Below are 19,874 nucleotides of genomic sequence, written 5' to 3'. Positions count from 1 at the left end.
AAAAAATATAAATCAAATTACAATGTTTTCAATGTACATTAACTTAAAATTACTTCTAATTTTAGATATATGACTTCCATCAGACTAAGTGCATTGCATATTTTGAGACAAAGACTTCTGCATACAATTGGCAAGACATATTGGTGAGCTCCGCAGGGGTAAATATATAACAGCTTTGATAGATCAGACACACCCAAGAGGAATGTTCATCCAAGCTCACTTGATGAGAATGTAAGCCTCATTGAGGAAGGAGTGAAGGCTCCGAAAACGTTCACAATAAAGCTTGATGTGACTCTCTTACAGAGAGTGCTATTGCTGGACTGTGTTTATTGAGGATTTTAAGCACCCTGGTACTTGTTTTATGAGCGAGTGGGAGTGTGCTTCTCCACTATTGATTGATATATATATATATATATATATATATATATATATATATATATATATATATATATATGCTTTGACCACAATTTGTACTTTGTGATAAAAATAAGATTTAAACTTTGTATTTTAAATATGATTTTTACTTCTTTGAAATTACACAAAAAAAATTTAACTTTAAATATGTTTATTTTTTTCTTTAAATTTTTGAAATTACACTTTCTACTTTGTAGTTGAAATATTTGTTTTACTCTATGGACAATTTTTACTTCATACTAGAAATATTATTTGTATATTAAAATTAAGATTTTAGTTTTGTACTTTCAAAAGGATTTTTACTTTGTATTTTAAAATTAAAAATTGTACTTTGTATTGTCATAACAACTTTTAAACTGTTAATTTTATTGAGCTCTTTTTTGTAATGGAAGTGTTCTTATAAAGTATAAAAAGTATAGTACACAACTGTTAAGGTAAAAATATCCTGTGAATGATTTTATTGTGCTAACAGAATTTTTTAACTGATCAAACCTGTTTCTTTTTACTTGTTATTTATTTTTTTATGTTCTTGATTCTTAGTTCTAGATCTGCAGACTTTTCCCTATTTTTTTGAGCTTGCCATTGCTTGTACCAGGGAGTATACAATTTGCCCTTGTTTTTTCTTCACCTCTCCTGCAGTTTTGTAATTTGTAGAACTCAGCCCAGGGATTAGTAAAATCGTTTTAAGCATGGTATTTTAGAAAATCTTTATATCAACAGGAAACCCATTTATTAAGATTAGCTTCACGTGTTGTCACTTTTGAACAGAAAGGAAAAAGATTTAGTAGCAAGTTTTTAAAAAAAAAAAAAATCTTATTTTATTTAATACATTTTAGAGCTTGGTCTAGATTTGTGATTATACAACAGATTCACTTTTATCTCACATCCCCTCCTAAATCTTTGTGAGTGTACTACAATATTTTGAGAACAAAAATAAAACCATGGCTTTTTAATTAATTTTAAAGTTTGACTTAATTGATAAACACTATACAATCATAAAAAGTAATTTTATTTAATACTGCTTAAATAATTCCTGCAGAGTTAAAAAAAATGTGAGTTTAGTAATTACACTTTGAATATTTAAACTATTAAAAGTTTCTATGAGTATGTTCTAAACTGTGTTTTATCTTCATTTATAACTAAGCATTCTCCACATTGCTTTGAAAGCTCCCAGACTGAAATCGCTGTATTTTTATAGGTGTTTATTTAAGAAAATTAGATGCTTTATCCAAAAGGATTTATCTTACTATAATCTTCTAAAATGATAAGTACAGCCACATGATGTGGTTTAGAGATCCCTGGGCAGTTGTTAGCAAAAGTCTTTAAACCATCTTGATAACATAGTAGCAATATATCCTTCCACTGTAGGAAGTAGGTTTACCAGTTCTGTTCCTAAAATAGCCTTCAATGTAGCACCAAACTAAAGTAAAACACTCTGGGTAGTTAGAGAAGCATTCTTTAAATAATGACATTTCCATATTCCCTTTAGAAAAAAAAATCCACAAAAAAAAATTGGTTCCTTCTGCATTTGGAATGTTGTTTATTTCCCCTGAGCCAAAACAAGCTTGTTACAAGAGTCAGCAAAGTATACAGTTAATGGAAAATATATGGGTTTGTTAACATTTCAATAGCTAGGCTATTTTATGATGAAAATTACTTATCTTTATGTTTCTTTTGATCTGATTACATTAGATAGATAGACCTGTCACTATCCACCAACTATTATGTATATCTATCTTTCAAGCTAAAAGATTTTAATTGTCTGTGTCTATCTATCTATCTATCTATCTATCTATCTATCTGTCTGTCTGTATATCTATTTATCTATCATCTATCTGTTTAGCTATCTATCTATCTATCTATCTATCTATCTGTTTACCTAGCTATCTATTAAGCTATCTATCATCTATCTGTTTATCTATCTATCTATCATCTGCTTATCTGTCTATTAAGCTATCTATCTTTCTGTTTATCTATCATCTGTTTATCCATCTATCTACCTACCTATCTGTTTATCTATCTATCTATCTATCTATCTATCTATCTATCTATCTATCAAGCTATCATCTACCTATCTATCTATCTATCTATCTATCTACATATCTATCATCTATCTATCTATTTATCTATCTAAATCAAATATATATCTATTTATCTATCATCTATCTATCTATCTATCTATCTATCTATCAGCTATCTATCCATCCAGCTAATGCCTTACATATTTTCCATTTTTCCTAAGTGCTACATCAGAGTCATATATATCTAGGGAAATTGGAAATTGTGGTTTCTAAAATAGTTTTCCCAATGGACTAATGTATTACTAATTTATTTTATGTATTAGGTAATCTTTTATTAATGTTATCATATCAATAGAAAAATGTCTTATTCTAGCTAAAATCCACTATCCCATGCCCCATGGAAATAAAGAGACATTAAACACCTTGTAATTACAAGAAATTTATATTGTGTTGTTATGGAATAACATACAAAAAATTCTAATTGTTTTTAACATCCTTTTTACTGCAATTATTTTCAATAGCCAAACTCCACCCAATATTTGCCTTATCAGCAAAGCTAGCCACTTTTGTAAAGTTAGTATAAATTGAATTGTTTTGCAGTTGTTATCTGCTAAATCCAAATGTGATAAGATATATAGCAGAATTAACCTTGATAAGTTAGCAGGCAGCATTTCAAGGTCTGAGAGTTAGGAATTGTTCTTTTTTTCAGAACTAAACTGGATGAAAAGGGGGCAAAATAAATAGTGAAAATATATTGCAAAGTTGTTACATTATACACAACTAAACATTATATACAAAAATCTCACAATGTTTACTGTCTCTTAAAAATAAAAAAAATCTTCTTCCAATTCCATGCTTGTACATCTACTATAAGAATAACAGATTTAACCCCTTGAGTGCTAATGACGGCTCTGAGCCATCACAGAGTTTCCCACTCTGGTGCTAACGACGGCTCAGAGCCGTCGCTAGCACTCTCCCACCTTGAGGGAGATCTGGGGGCTCCCACCCGCTCCTACCCTGGCGATCAGGCCTGCATAGTGACAGGCATCGCCGGGGCTTCACGTTTTGCATGGTGACGTCATGCGTAATGATGTGATGACATCACTGCGCAACTTTATTAAAAATGCACAATACAAAGTATAGGGAAAGGGGGCATGTTGCTTAGATGACTGTATCTTAGGCTTCTAAGCAGCTACAGACCCCCAAGACCCACCATTGTAAAGATAATCGCCTAACCTTTTCCAGTCTTGGGAATCTGGGGGGGGGGGAAGTTAAAAAAAAAATTCAAATTTTTTTAAAAAAAAAAACAAAAAAACTTAAATCCCCTTAGCACCCAGGTGGTAAAATGCTTACAGGGATATGAAATCCAACATTTTTCTTTCATGATTCAGATAGATTATACATTTTTTAATAACATTCCAATTTACTCTTGTTGTCAATTTTGCTTCATTCTCTTGGTATCTTTAATTAAAGAAGCAGGAATGCACTCCTGGGAACTAGCTGTACACATTTGTAAGCCAATTAAAATGGGCATACAAGTTCAGCCACCAAGCAGCAGCTAGCTCCAAGCTATGGAGCCTAACTACGGATACCAAGAGAACGAAGCAAATTATATCATAGAAGTAAACTGGAAACTTGATTTAAAATGTATTCTCTATCTGAATCATGGAAGAAAAAGTTTGTGTGTCATGTCCCTTTAATGCATCATCTATACTATTAATTTTGAAATTAAAACGCATTTGTATACACTTATCATAGTTAATACTAAAACAAGTTTATTTCATTATGAGAATGAAGGGATAACTACACTCATTTGTGGACGCACATCCGTGTACACACTTAAATACAACACACTATTACTTCTATTACTATAATATGGTAAAATCAAAAACGTACATTTGCAACTGCCACACACACATTTAATCAAAACATTTCAGTCTTATATCATATCCGTATATTTAAAAGTGCAGTAATGAATGACAATTTCAAATATATTATAAAATACATTTTAAAAGATTAATACAAAGTGTAAAAGAATGGGTAATATAAGAAAATGTATAAATGTTCTCTTTTTGAAATTAGGACATACAGGGAAGAGGGAGAGGCTGTTTCCATTGTATTCTAATATTTATTTTAATTATATCCTTCTAAAATAAATTAATGAATTTCGAAACTTATATTGATATTGTTTAATGTATAAGTACAGCAACAAATAGATCACTGAGCTAAGAGTTAATTAATTGAGCTAATCCTCCAAAACCAGGTACTTCAAGTTAGATAGAAGTAGATAATAGGCAAGAAAAAGGAGAACATAGGAACACTACTAAATCTTTTTTAGGACTAAGTCCAAGACAAATAGAAAAAGGACCATTACCACAAAGAAATATAAGAAAAAGGAGAGCCTCCGAAAAAGAGGTACGAGAGGAGGAACAAAACTATGACAAAAAAACAAAGATAAGAGACTAGAAGTTAAAGAAAATAAAGGTATATTCAGTCTGAGCAGTGTCACACTAAGTAAATCTCACGAGGAAATATTAAACAAAGGCTTATCATTCGCACCTACTAGGAGTCTGGCACCTTTATGGATGCCCATAAATTTATAAAAAATGTAACGGTAAAAAGATGGTTTGGAAAAACAGGTTTGAAAAAAAGAGCACAGGAAAACCTTTATGGATTCAAAAAGTTTCACCCACTCAAACTTAGGGTAGAAATCAAATTCCTACCCTAAGTTTGAAAAAGGACCAGCTTTAGAAACGCTTGAGAATCTAATTTTAAAAGATAGAAAATATCCCAGAAAATAAAATAAAAAAAGTTAAAAATTTTTTAACTAATAAACAATTAAAGGTCATAAAGGAATTAGAAGATAATGAGAATATAATCATTAAGCCGGCTGGTAAAGGTGGCGGTATTGTCATTCTAGATACGTTGGATTATATAGAATGTAATAACATTCTGGAAGATTCTAAAACCTATAAAAAAAATAGAAAAAAACCCTACCAGTCTATTCAATAATGTTAAATAACATGTTGGATATAGCACACACAGAAGGGATACTAAATGACAAAGATAGAAATTATCTTATACAAGAACATCCAACAATTCCCCAGTTCTACGGGTTACCAAAAATTCATAAATCCCTCATTTCCCCACCAGGAAGACCTTTAAAATCAATAATCAGCAAGGAGAGTCTGACAGGATAACTCTCCAATACACAAGTATCATAACCTGTCAACATCATCTTATATATATCAATATTCATTTATCAATTGTACATTCATTTAACCCTTATTTAGATGCAATAAATTCTTCAGCTTATTTAGTTTATTCAGAAATATCCTATTACCATTCTCTTCAACCAAATTTTTAGCTGGATACAACAATCTGGCTTTCAATCCCTTATTTATCAATTGAGAACAAATAGGAGAAATGTGTTTTCTTTTAGTAGAAAATTTTGAAACAAAAGGAGTTTATTATTGTCATATGTAAAAGTGTCAAATTTCCTATAAAATTTCAAAAAATGATATCTTGTCTTGGAAGCTTAGCGACTTAAAAATACAAACTCTACGTCTAGCTGTACCATTTTGTTGAACCTTTTAGGCCCTATTCTGTGAGCTCTTTCTATGCTTAACGGTAATTTTGGCAGGGAAAATCCTAAAGCCAAAGGAAGCGAGGTGAAGTCAAATTTCAACAGATTTTGAATTTTGTCCATCTTTGGTAACCCCACTATTCTAATATTATTTTATCTGTAACAATCCTCAAGATCGTCCAGAAGAAATTGTAAACTAGATATTTTTGTTTCATGTTTCTGAGTGATGGATTCTTGGGCCTGTAGCTGATCTTCAATGTCAGATATTCTATTCTCTGCCTCCCCCATTCTAGAGGCAAACTGATGTACTTCTAAGGATTCTGAAGTAATAGTAGCTAATTCTTCCTTGATGGCATTTAGTTAAGGAGCAAACAAATATGTTAATTGGGACATTAGTGGTTGTGTGTCAGCTCTAGCTAAAGGTGAATCTGTGATAGCCTCAAGACTAGTGTCCGTTACCCTGTTTTTTTTATCATTCATCTTAGCAGGCATTGTGGGTAAATTGTGTTTTGGGTGTGTAATAAATCTTTACATTAAGTGCTGTGTCACACAGGTAAACCAAAAAAATAAAAAGCAGAGAAGAAAAACAAACATTAAATTTAACAGGATAAAAAAGGGTAAATCGACAAAACTATGATACCCTGTATCTTAATATTTAGATTGAGAATTCGTGTGTGTGCATATATTGTGTTTTTTTTTGTTTTGTTTTTTTAACTAGAATTAGTGTCAGGACCTACAATAAGCACCATTAATAACTAACAAGGATAATTCTGTCACAATGTTCTCTAGCAAAAGCTAAAAAATATCTCTTATAGTTAAGTTTTACAAAAAAAGTGCTTTGAGAATTCAGAACAAACAACACATCATTAAATGGCAAACAAAAAATGTTTTGCAACACACTTCTGTCTACCGATAAGCTATAGGCTCATTCCACAGACTCATCCATCTATGCTTTAGACGGGTTGTAGTCATAATATAACAGATTTAGAAGAATATTCACTGTCCAGTAAATAATATATAAAACATCCTTTACTCTGACTTGAAACTATTATGTCTCTGCTTCAGCTTTCTCCTCTGCCGAGACCTTTAGCAACAAACAAAAAGTGACGTGATCTTTAAACCCATATCAAGGATTCAGATAAAGTCTTACAACATATAGCACAGCTTTCTTTTGATGAAAAAGAGAAAATAGGTATCACCACAATACTCAGCTGTTTTAAAAGCAGATGAAGATCAATTATCAAATAAAAGAACGATAACCTTCTGAGGAGTAAATAACTTTATGTAAATAACCATGTAAATAACCAGATGTAAGAGAAAGTCCCAAGATCAAAAATGTTTCCACAAACATATAGATGATAAAAGGCCATATAAAGAAACTAGTGTCTCTCTTTGACTCTCTTCTGCTGACTCCTTCAGAGACAACCATAAACTGCAGTGATCTTATATCAGGGAATAAAGTAGGGTCTTACAAGGGTATTACAGCTTTCTTTTTAAAAACAAGAGCAAATATGGTAACACAGCAATATTCAGCTATTTTTTAAAGCAATTGAAGATAAATGATCATATATGGAAATGGTAGACTTCTAAAGAGCAGATAACTTTCTGTACATACCAAGGCATCAAAGAAAGTCCCAAAAAGATTTCCACACACATATAGATAATAGATGGCAGTATAAAGACTGAATATCGCTACTCAGATATCACTGCTTACAAATCGGGATCCAGGCTCAACTTTTACTCATGCATTGGATAGTAGTAGTGTGGTTCGTCATGGATTCTTGGGCCGCGAGGCAGGAGCAAGCGACCCAAATTTCTCCTGGCTGCTTGAACTCACACCTACCAGCGGCCTTCTTCTCCCACCATTGTACAGTGGTGCGATACTCCTTGACTCCCACCTCCAATATAGATACACTGCACTGCAGTGCAGAGTAGAGCCACTCCATACCTGACTTACCAGCTGACACACAAATCTGATTCTCCTGCCGAGATGTTACGGTCCAGCCGCTGGTCTTTCAGCCTATTGGAGAGATCCACTGCTAGGCCAAATCCGCCTAGTTGCCCGATCCCGGAAAAATCCTGAAACATTGGGCCATGCAGTTTGGGCACGAATTCCTGACCCACTGGTTGATGCCAAAAAATCTTCACTGTGTACAGTGATGTGCACATACTCCACCCTCACAGGAAGTCTCCCCCTGAATTCTGTTTCTAGACCCAGGAAGATATATTATTTGGGGTATAGGTTCAATCACAATAAATCTGTTTGGATATATACTTACAGAAATATGTTGAGGAACTGCCATCATATCTAAGACGTATTAAATATCATGAAAAGTATAAAATGGGAAGAGTGTTACATGCTGGCAACATATATAACTTATACTTCATTATATACATGTATAGACCATTAAGATGGGATTGAAGTAGTAAAATACTTTTTATAAAAAAACGATACAACTCTTAAAAGTAACCAAATATACTTTATACTAGAATCTGTTTAATACATCTTAACTCCTAACTATTTTTCTTTTCAAAACCAATACTATTTGCAATTATGTGGCACAGCGATGGGGACCAAATTTGCCCCAAGTTATGCAAACCTCTTTATGGGATTGTGGGAGCAAACTTGCAGCAAATCTGGTCCTCTACAACCGCTATATTGATGACATCATAGTTGTCTAGAAGGAGTCTAAATCAGATTTTGAACAATTTTTCTCTGAAATGAATAGTAATGCTAAAAATATAAAATTCACCAAAGGAAAAAGTAAAACAAAATTAAACTTCCTTGACTTGGAAATATTTTTAATAAGCGGTAAGATAAACACAAAAACTCACTTTAAAACAGTGGACGCCAACAATTATGTACATCAAGTGAGCTGTCACCATCAAAGATGAAAAAAAAAATATATATACCAAAAAGTCAAATACTAAGAATGAGAAAAAACTGTAGTAATGATAAGAATTATGTAACACAAGCAGATATTCTTAAAGATAAGTTTGTTGCTAGAGGTTATGATGACAAAGAGATAGATAAAATCACAGACTCTGTAATCCTTATCAATAGGAAAGAGCTATTGGTTAAAAAAAATCCATAAAAAAATGAGAGGATAATATACTATTTGTCCCATTGATCACTACCTATTGCCAAAATAGATACTTAATAAAAAATATTATGAGAAGACATTGGTCAGTACTCAAAAGTGATGATAAATTTGGTGACCTACTGCCAAAATACCCAAACATTGTCTATAAAAAAGCACAAAATTTAAAATCAATCTTAGCCCCTACCGAAGTGAAAAAAATAAAACACGTAGATCGACACCTTTCGGGTAATGATGTAAAAGGCTTCTACCCTTGCCTTAAAGGGACATTATATACTCATTTTTTCTTTGCATAAATGTTTTGTAGATTATCTATTTATATAGCCCATAAAGTTGATTTTTTTTTTTAAATGTATAGTTTTGCTTATTTTTAAATAACATTGCTCTGATTTTCAGACTCCTAACCAAGCCCCAAAGTTTTATGAGAATACCGTCAGATACCTACTCCAGATAGCTCCTGTTTGTGTAAAGGGTTTTTTCATATGCAAAGTAAGGGGGAGGGGGAGTGTCTTATTTCCCACTTGCAGTGGGCTTTCCAACTACCTTTTCAACAGAGCTAAACTGAGAGCTTCTAAGTAAGTTTTTAAACAGTTTTATACTGGATTTTATATCAGTATCTGTGCATCTTATTCTTTATAGCAGTGTCTATCACATGCAGTTATATGAAAATGAGTGTATACTGTCCCTTTAATTGTAAGACCTGTAAACATGCCAAAAAGAGAAAATAATTTAAGTCAAATATTACAGATAAAAAATATAAATTTCCCGACACTATAAGATGTACTGACAAAAATAAAAATGTATATATTAGAATGCAAATGTGGAAAACAGTACGTAGGTGAATCTGAAAGAACCCTACGTGACAGAATCAGAGAACACATCTGGTCAATAGAAAATCCTGAAAAAGAAAGGAATAAAGACCTTCCAATACCTAGACATTTTCGAAACTGCAATAATGCAAATAAAAAATATTTGTCTTACACAGGCATTGCAAAAGTCAGGCTTAACTGGAGAGGAACAGATAAACATAAAAACCTATTAAAATTAGAAACTAAATGGATATATGAGCTAAACACTTTAACCCCAAGAGGTCTAAATCAAGAATTAGGAATAGGATGTTTCTTGTCAGAATAATATTGGTGTGTGTATATATATATATATATATATATATTTATGTGTATATATATATATATATATATATATATATATATATATATATATATATATATATATATATATTTATATTGCAAAGATACAAAAGAAGAAATTTGTGACTCTTAACCCAGCACATAAGTATCACAGAAATTATTCTATAAACAAGGTGGAAAGAACACTCGGCAAACCAGATATACTGATTATTATTCAATATTACAACACAATATAATAGATGGCAACCATACTATACAATCTTGAGTCCTAAATATTTATATAGGATTTGATCAACTGATATCCTATATATAGCACCCTTAGAGGCCTCTATTAATCGGGTCACAATGTCCATCCAAATTATGGTTGAAATGTGAGATAAAAAATCCCAAGAATGTGGCCTAATTCAAAAGCAGGCAATTATTGCAGCCAATTTTACAGGAGCATGAGTGTTTCCCATTAGTGATGTTCGACAGAGCACACTTTTAAATCTGGAAATGTTAGAGGAAAAGTGAATATGTGCACACAGCTTTCATCCACAGCAAATACAGCTTAACAGTAACAGGATAAGGCACCTAAGATTTACTTAGGGCTAAATACGGTCCGTAGTACATCAAGTCCAAGCATACATTGTGAGCTTTTATTAGAAATGTGATAAATGTTCCAAAGGAGTTACTTGTAGTTGTCAATGTAGTACTTCGTTAATCAACAGGCACTTATTAGACACCCACACCTTGCCGCTCTTCATTCACACATTGTATGCTTGTATCGAGTGTGCGGTACCTTTCCCCAAGGGAATCCCTTATATATGACAGGGTAATGTTCCGTTAGTCAAACAGGCACTTAGTGGTTTCCAACGCCTTTCCGCTCTTCATTCACACAATGTATGCTTATATCGAGTATGCGGTATCTTTGCCTAAGGGAATCCCTTATGTATATCAGGGTAATGTTCCGTTAGTCAGACAGGCACTTAGTGGTTTCCCACGCCTTACCGCTCTTCATTCACACACTGTATGCTCGTATCAATTATGCGGTACCTTTCCCCAAAGCAGTTCCTTGTAAGTGTAATGCTCCGTTGATCAAACAGGCACTTTGTGGTTTCCCACGCCTTGCCGCTCTTCATAAATCCTTATGCAGCTGACCTTAAAGTTTAATTTGACTGTGACTCAAGATAGAAACAGAGGCGGTCAAGCTGTTCCCCCTCCATTTGATTACAGCAGCTATGCGCATTTCACCCTTGGATACATTGGCTTCTTCCGGAAGAACATCTACGTCTAACGTCTAACATTAATGACTAACTAACGACTACATTGAACATTATAGGAGATACTAGATCCAAAGACAGTTAATATAAGAATCATATTAGTTATGCCACATAGGATGAATGATCATATCCTCATGTTACTATCATCACGATAGAGAGATAGTAAGGTCCAATGGAAATACACCTCCCACATATGCCTTTAACATTACTCAAAAGGAAACATGATTCCTGCTTGGAACATGAGGTTATAGCCAAACAAGATGAGCAGCAAATCGGGAAATTGGCTTTATAATATTACACATCAGTTATCGACACCTATATTATCAAAGGGTAGATAAAAGTGAGTAAGTTCTATAGGATCTAAAAGCCAGAATAGAACACCCTAAACCAGATGGCATTTCTTATGACAGATAAACAAATAGAACGGTCCAAACAAACTAATCCTCTAGCACACACCCTTAACCTGATCCATACACTAAGCCTGCCATGATGTCATAACCATTTAACCTAAAATGGGTCTACATTACAATGCTAATTCTTATTCGATTTATGTATATGCACTAGATAAAGGTTACGAATCTGGTTACCTACAGGGAGTGCAGAATTATTAGGCAAATGAGTATTTTGACCACATCATCCTCTTTATGCATGTTGTCTTACTCCAAGCTGTATAGGCTCGAAAGCCTACTACCAATTAAGCATATTAGGTGATGTGCATCTCTGTAATGAGAAGGGGTGTGGTCTAATGACAAAGCTTCTGAAGCGTGATCATCGAGCAATCAAGCGTTTCATTCAAAATAGTCAACAGGGTCGCAAGAAGCATGTGGAAAAACCAAGGCGCAAAATAACTGCCCATGAACTGAGAAAAGTCAAGCATGCAACTGCCAAGATGCCACTTGCCACCAGTTTGGCCATATTTCAGAGCTGCAACATCACTGGAGTGCCCAAAAGCACAAGGTGTGCAATACTCAGAGACATGGCCAAGGTAAGAAAGGCTGAAAGACGACCACCACTGAACAAGACACACAAGCTGAAAAGTCAAGACTGGGCCAAGTAATATCTCAAGACTGATTTTTCTAAGGTTTTATGGACTGATGAAATGAGAGTGAGTCTTGATGGGCCAGATGGATGGGCCCGTGGCTGGATTGGTAAAGGGCAGAGAGCTCCAGTCCGACTCAGATGCCAGCAAGGTGGAGGTGGAGTACTGGTTTGGGCTGGTATCATCAAAGATGAGCTTGTGGGGCCTTTTCGGGTTGAGGATGGAGTCAAGCTCAACTCCCAGTCCTACTGCCAGTTTCTGGAAGACACCTTCTTCAAGCAGTGGTACAGGAAGAAGTCTGCATCCTTCAAGAAAAACATGATTTTCATGCAGGACAATGCTCCATCACACGCGTCCAAGTACTCCACAGCGTGGCTGGCAAGAAAGGGTATAAAAGAAGAAAATCTAATGACATGGCCTCCTTGTTCACCTGATCTGAACCACATTGAGAACCTGTGGTCTATCATCAAATGTGAGATTTACAAGGAGGGAAAACAGTACACCTCTCTGAACAGTGTCTGGGAGGCTGTGGTTGCTGCTGCACGCAATGTTGATGGTGAACAGATCAAAACACTGACAGAATCCATGGATGGCAGGCTTTTGAGTGTCCTTGCAAAGAAAGGTGGCTATATTGGTCACTGATTTGTTTTTGTTTTGTTTTTGAATGTCAGAAATGTATATTTGTGAATGTTGAGATGTTATATTGGTTTCACTGGTAAAAATAAATAATTGAAATGGGTATATATTTGTTTTTTGTTAAGTTGCCTAATAATTATGCACAGTAATAGTCACCTGCACACACAGATATCCCCCTAAAATAGCTAAAACTAAAAACAAACTAAAAACTACTTCCAAAAATATTCAGCTTTGATATTAATGAGTTTTTTGGGTTCATTGAGAACATGGTTGTTGTTCAATAATAAAATTAATCCTCAAAAATACAACTTGCCTAATAATTCTGCACTCCCTGTAAATACAAGGAATGAAATCTAGGAGTCATAATACAAATAACAAAATTAAGAGGTAACAATCGACTACGGATTTATGACATAAGAGGCTGGGTCTGTTTATACAATTATTTTATTCGTTTGCTCTTTTAACCTTTTTAAGATAAGCTTTTATATAATACGAAAAGGGTCTTATATGGTATAAAAAGGCTTTAAAAACTTTTTATAAATATATAGTTAAATGCTAAGGAAAACCGGAACTGCTAAACAAACACTTCCGGTTTTACAATTGAGTTGCCAGCAACTGGTCCGGTATAAAAGACCACCACACACACCCAAAAACCAGTCTTGATAAAGGTCTTTGTGAGACCGAATGTGTCGACTGGTAAGCATATTTTCATTCATTTATCTATTTTCAAACAATCTACGCTATCACATCTTTCTTTCACAGAAGGATTGCCCAGGGAATTATATATATCCGCCAAGAAGATTGCACATTATTCAAACACAACATTTGGGTGTTGACACTGAAACACAGCACTGGAGTTGGAATCATTCTTTTTAACAATATAGTTCTGTTACTATTTTTTCTTAAAGGGACATATCACCTATATTAAAAATTGACCAATTGATCTTATCTTATTCAAGGACTTTGCATATTTCACGGACTCTTCATTTTGAACACATATATCACCTCTTTTTTTCGCTAATTGACACATCATTGTTTTTGTTTTTATCTTTTGATCTTCATTTTTGTAAACACCTCACATTTTTTACCATTTTTTCAATTTTTCATTTTTTCATCCACGTTTTTATTCATTCATTTTTATTCTTTTTATTCATTTGATTACCACCTCCACCCTTTTTTCACTTATATGTTAAACACATAGTTAAATGACCTATTGGGATTAATTGAGATTTATTGACATTTATTGCTATTAACTGACATTCTCAGCAAGCCAATCGTGCAGTTTTTTTACGCATTGGGAATCCTCTAAGTTCCATTGTAGAGGGTTTGTTTCAACCATTATATGGGGACCCTTAAGTTCCACTTGTTTTAATCACAATTTTGTTAACTACAATTGTTAATTTTGCTGTTTACTTTGATATTTATACATGGATCCATGGTTTTAATTTGTATGTTTATTTGTTGTTTTGTATAATAAATTTAAATGATCAATGTAATGTACTGACACTCATCGTTCACACTCAGACCCAGCCTTCGTCAGGTTTAACGCTTTAATATTTCTTCACTTACTCTATACCTCCATAGTTGACAACTAGGTGTCAACATATCAAAGCATAAGGTCTTTTCCCAGCAGGCGCTAGGTGCATAACACCGTTAATCTGTTAAGCTGTATTTGCTGTGGATGAAAGCGGTGTGCACATATTCACTTTTCCTCTAACATTTCCAGCTTTAAAAGTGTGGTCTGTCGAACATCACTAATGTGAAACACTCATGCTCCTGTAAAATTGGCTGCAATAAGGGCCTGCTTTTGAATTAGGCCACATTCTTGGGATTTTTTATCTCACATTTCAACCATAATTTGGATGGACATTGTGACCCGATTAATAGAGGCCTCTAAGGGTGCTATATATAGGATATCAGTTGATCAAATCCTATATAAATATTTAGGACTCAAGATTGTATAGTATGGTTGCCATCTATCATATTGTGTTGTAATATTGAATAATATAAAGACACATTTGTATCAGTATATCTGGTTTGCCGAGTGTTCTTTCCACCTTGTTTATAGAATAATTTCTGTGATACTTATGTGCTGGGTTAAGAGTCACTAATTTCTTCTTTTGTATCTTTGCAATAATTATTTTTGGACTCTCCGTGCACAGGTGGTCGGTTTAAATAGTTTATCCTATGCCGCCCACTTTAAGGCAACATATTTATTTAGAGTAGTGCAGGTATAATTATTTGTATATATATATTTATATGTGTGTATATATATATATATATATATATAAGACAAAAAATATCAGAGGGGACGCAACCGCTGTACAAGAGCTATTATGTAAAGTTACAAGCTGACAATAACACAACTCGTTTTGTCAGAATAATAATTGAAGTGGTGCAGACTCTTATAAAAAGTATTATATGGTTAGCAGAGGGAGAAATAACTAGGAATGTAATCCTAGTTGTAAAAAGACAGGGATTTCAGCACTCTTTTGAAAAAATAAAGCTCATTGGACCAAAATACGTGTTTAAACAGTGATTTTTTTTTTTATTCAATTGTGAACAGGAAATCTTCCCAGCTGTATGTACACCACTCCCCAGATGAAAAGATACAACACACTGTATCACATTCGTAATAGGAAGTTAATAAGGAAACATTAGTTACCTATATACATACTAGAGTTCGTATTCAAAACCTGACCGGTCAGGGGTTCACAACTTGCAAAGAGACAGAAAGCAGCCAAAACTTTGTAGAATAGTTTTTGATACCTCTAAAGAACCTCTACACCCTGCTGCACACAGAACACCTATTGAAGAGGTATATCCTGGGCAGGTATAGATGAGTGGGATCTAAGAGGTTAAGTAGGGGTACCACAGGCAGAAGCAGTTCACAAATTCAAGTCACAGTCACAATATGGTATGCAGTGAATAGTGATTTTGTACTTAGTCAAGGAAAAAAGCCTTATTCTTAGACTCACTACACCCAACTGCTCACAGTACTCCAAACGAGGAGAGTATAATACTGGGCAGTACATAAAGTGGTAAGAATCACCAGGATCTAAGTGGTCTCTAAGTTAGGCTTCCTTGAATTTAGCAGTATGCGTGTACAACAACATTTATAAGCAAAACTAACAGACAATATGTGCCATTTTAGCGCTCTTTTGTTAGCTATTCATGCAAAGCTTGCAGTAAGAAAAGTAAGCAATTATAAGGTTATAGCGTTAAGCACAGATGATAGTTTTTCCTCAGTGTCTCTGGGATCCTGAAGAGCTAGCAAGTAAGGCTGCATGCAGAGGAGATTGTAGCAGGCAAGATTTCAAGAAAGCAGTTAAAGATGTTATTGCCACAGAGTCAGCATAATATATAAGCAATAGTGTTGCTATCCTCAGCAATTGTTTACAAAAGTGCCCAGAATCAGCGTTCTTTGTGAGTATATTGCTTACAGAACATATAGGAATGCAAACTGTCAAAAGTGTAAGGCAATGATATCCGTGATTCTGTATGACCGTTATACAGTCCATATTAGTGAACCATGATAGAACATATACGACCTTGCTATTTCATTCAGACATATCGCTGTGGCAAGATGCGTCCTCGTAACTTGTTTGATCCTCAAGTTAAATTTGTTATGCTTCTGTGTTCGCCGCAGGTATCGTCATCCATGCGGTCTGGAGGCTGTGTTATATAGCGTGCACCACGTAGGCCGGTCGGCTTAGCCAATGCCGACGGGCGTTTCACCCGCAGGGCTGATAGACAGACCGGGCTTCGTCAGGGCGGTATATGGAGGGGACTAGCTAATCCCTTTTTATAGCGTTTTGTAATAGCGCCCCTGCTGGAGGTGAAGGTTTGCTGCATATCTATATAAATATTACTCTAATTGAAAAAAGAACATAAATCATAGTGCAAAAATACTGCACTTAAAAAACAATACCGAACTCTAGATAAATATTCCTATAATTGAATAGCATATCTGGATATGAATTAAGTTTATTACACCTATTATTGTTATGTAATATTTGTTAAAAAAAACCACACAATTTATATGCCATTGTTCAGAAATTATGCCTTTAGAGTGGGCTTTCTAGAAATTTGCTGTCCTAGAGAAAACAATGTCCTTGAGGCAAAACGACAACTTTTGGATAAAAGCCAATACCAAAGTTTAACCTTCAATCCTACCTCTTCTTTGCAGTTTTCCCTCTTTAATATTCTAAAGAAAGCAAAAGATAGTAAAACTATCACTGCAACAGAATTCAAATACTTATACCCTGAGTACCCTGTGATGCTGGTCTTTTACTGTATCCCCAAGATACATAAAAACTCTAATAATCCTCCAGGCCGCCCAATAATTGCAGGAATAGGCAGCCTCACAGAAAACCTGGGGAATTACATAGACCATTTTTTAAGACCTTTTTTGAATACCATGCCATCTTTTATCCTGGATACTGCAGACTTCCTTAGGAAAGTAGATGGACTGTCAGTCCCTCAAGAAGCATGGTTGGTATGTCTAGATGTTGAAGGTCTATACTCATCCATCCCACATGAGGTGGGAATAAAAGCGTGCAAACACTATCTCATGACAAGAGGCACAAACGTCCAAAACCACACAGATTTTGTGGTGGAACTGTTAACATTTGTGCTCTGTAACAATGTATTCATGTTCGATAATAAAATATACAAGCAGAAACAAGGCACTGCAATGGGTGCCACATGTGCCCCAACTTATGCCTGCCTACACCTCGGAAAGTGGGAAATGGATGAAGTGTTCCAAAGCCCCCTTTTTGAAGAAAACATCCACATGTGACTAAGATATGTGGATGATGTCTTTTTAATCTGGGAGGGATCGGAAAACAATCTTAAAGAATTTGTTCGTACCCTCAACATACATGACAGTAATATTTCTCTAACCCTGCAGTACAGCAAGGAGAAAATATCGTTTCTGGATATCAATGTAAAAATTGAACAAGGAATGATTGTGACTGAAAACTTTCGGAAGAGTACTGCTACCAATAGCCTCCTCTTAGCTTCAAGTCATCACCCAACACATTTGATACGAGGTATACCCAAAGGGCAATTTCTACGACTCCGTAGAAACTGCTCGACAAAAGAAAGATTCCTAAAGCATGGTATGGACATGCAAAAAAGGTTCTTGGACAGAGGGTATTCCAAGCGAAATGTAAGGAAGGCATTTAATAATGCTGCTCATGCAAATCGAAATACACTCCTTGCACAAAAAGAAAAGATAATAGATTCTAAAATAAGGCTGGTCACAGATTATAACTGCCATTGGAATGCCCTAAGGGAGATCCTGTCCAAGAATTGGAAAATTCTTATGAGTGATGTGGGAGTATCAAAAGAAGTTGGAGACTACCCAAATATTACAGCTAGACGAGCTTCCAACCTGAAGGATAAGCTTGTAAGAAGCCAATATGTGTCTGAACAAAAACAGACAAATTGGCTTACAAAACATAGGTCATCTGGTAACCACCCTTGTGGTCGATGTGTGGCGTGTAAGTTCATGGTCAAAACGAAAGATTTTGGCACCCACACAGGGAAAAGGTATAAGTTGAAACACTTTATCAACTGCAATACAGAAGGAGTAATCTACTTGCTCTCCTGCAGTTGCCCACGTTTCTACGTGGGAAAAATGAGGAGAGCCATAAAAGACCGAATCACAGAACATCGCGACGATGTAAAAAACAAAAACCAGAAAAGTAATGTTGCAAAACACTATGAACTGGTGCATGACTGCAATCCTGACTCTCTAAGATTCATTGGTATAGATAGAGGAATTACCAATGGCAGAGGAGGCGACAACGACAAGATCCTCCTGCAGAAAGAATGTCGGAAGGTCTAAATGATAAACTTGACATGGCCTGTTTTCTCTAGGACAGCAAATTTCTAGAAAGCCCACTGTAAAGGCATAATTTCTGAACAATGGCATATAAATTGTGTGTTTTTTTTAACAAATATTACATAACAATAATAGGTGTAATAAACTTAATTCATATCCAGATATGCTATTCAATTATAGGAATATTTATCTAGAGTTAGGTATTGTTTTTTAAGTGCAGTATTTTTGCACTATGATTTATGTTCTTTTTTCAATTAGAGTAATCTTTATATAGATATGCAGCAAACCTTCACCTCCAGCAGGGGCGCTATTATAAAATGCTATAAAAAGGGATTAGCTAGTCCCCTCCATATACCGCCCTGACGAAGCCCGGTCTGTCTATCAGCCCTGCGGGTGAAACGCCCGTCGGCATTGGCTAAGCCGACCGGCCTACGTGGTGCACGCTATATAACACAGCCTCCAGACCGCATGGATGACGATACCTGAGGCGAACACAGAAGCATAACAAATTTAACTTGAGGATCAAACAAGTTACGAGGACGCATCTTGCCACAGCGATATGTCTGAATGAAATAGCAAGGTCGTATATGTTCTATCATGGTTCACTAATATGGACTGTATAACGGTCATACAGAATCACGGATATCATTGCCTTACACTTTTGACAGTTTGCATTCCTATATGTTCTGTAAGCAATATACTCACAAAGAACGCTGATTCTGGGCACTTTTGTAAACAATTGCTGAGGATAGCAACACTATTGCTTATATATTATGCTGACTCTGTGGCAATAACATCTTTAACTGCTTTCTTGAA

The sequence above is a fragment of the Bombina bombina genome, chromosome 11 (assembly GCF_027579735.1).
Source record: "Bombina bombina isolate aBomBom1 chromosome 11, aBomBom1.pri, whole genome shotgun sequence".
In the NCBI taxonomy this organism is placed as follows: Eukaryota; Metazoa; Chordata; class Amphibia; order Anura; family Bombinatoridae; genus Bombina; species Bombina bombina.
This window is presented reverse-complemented; position numbering follows the sequence as displayed.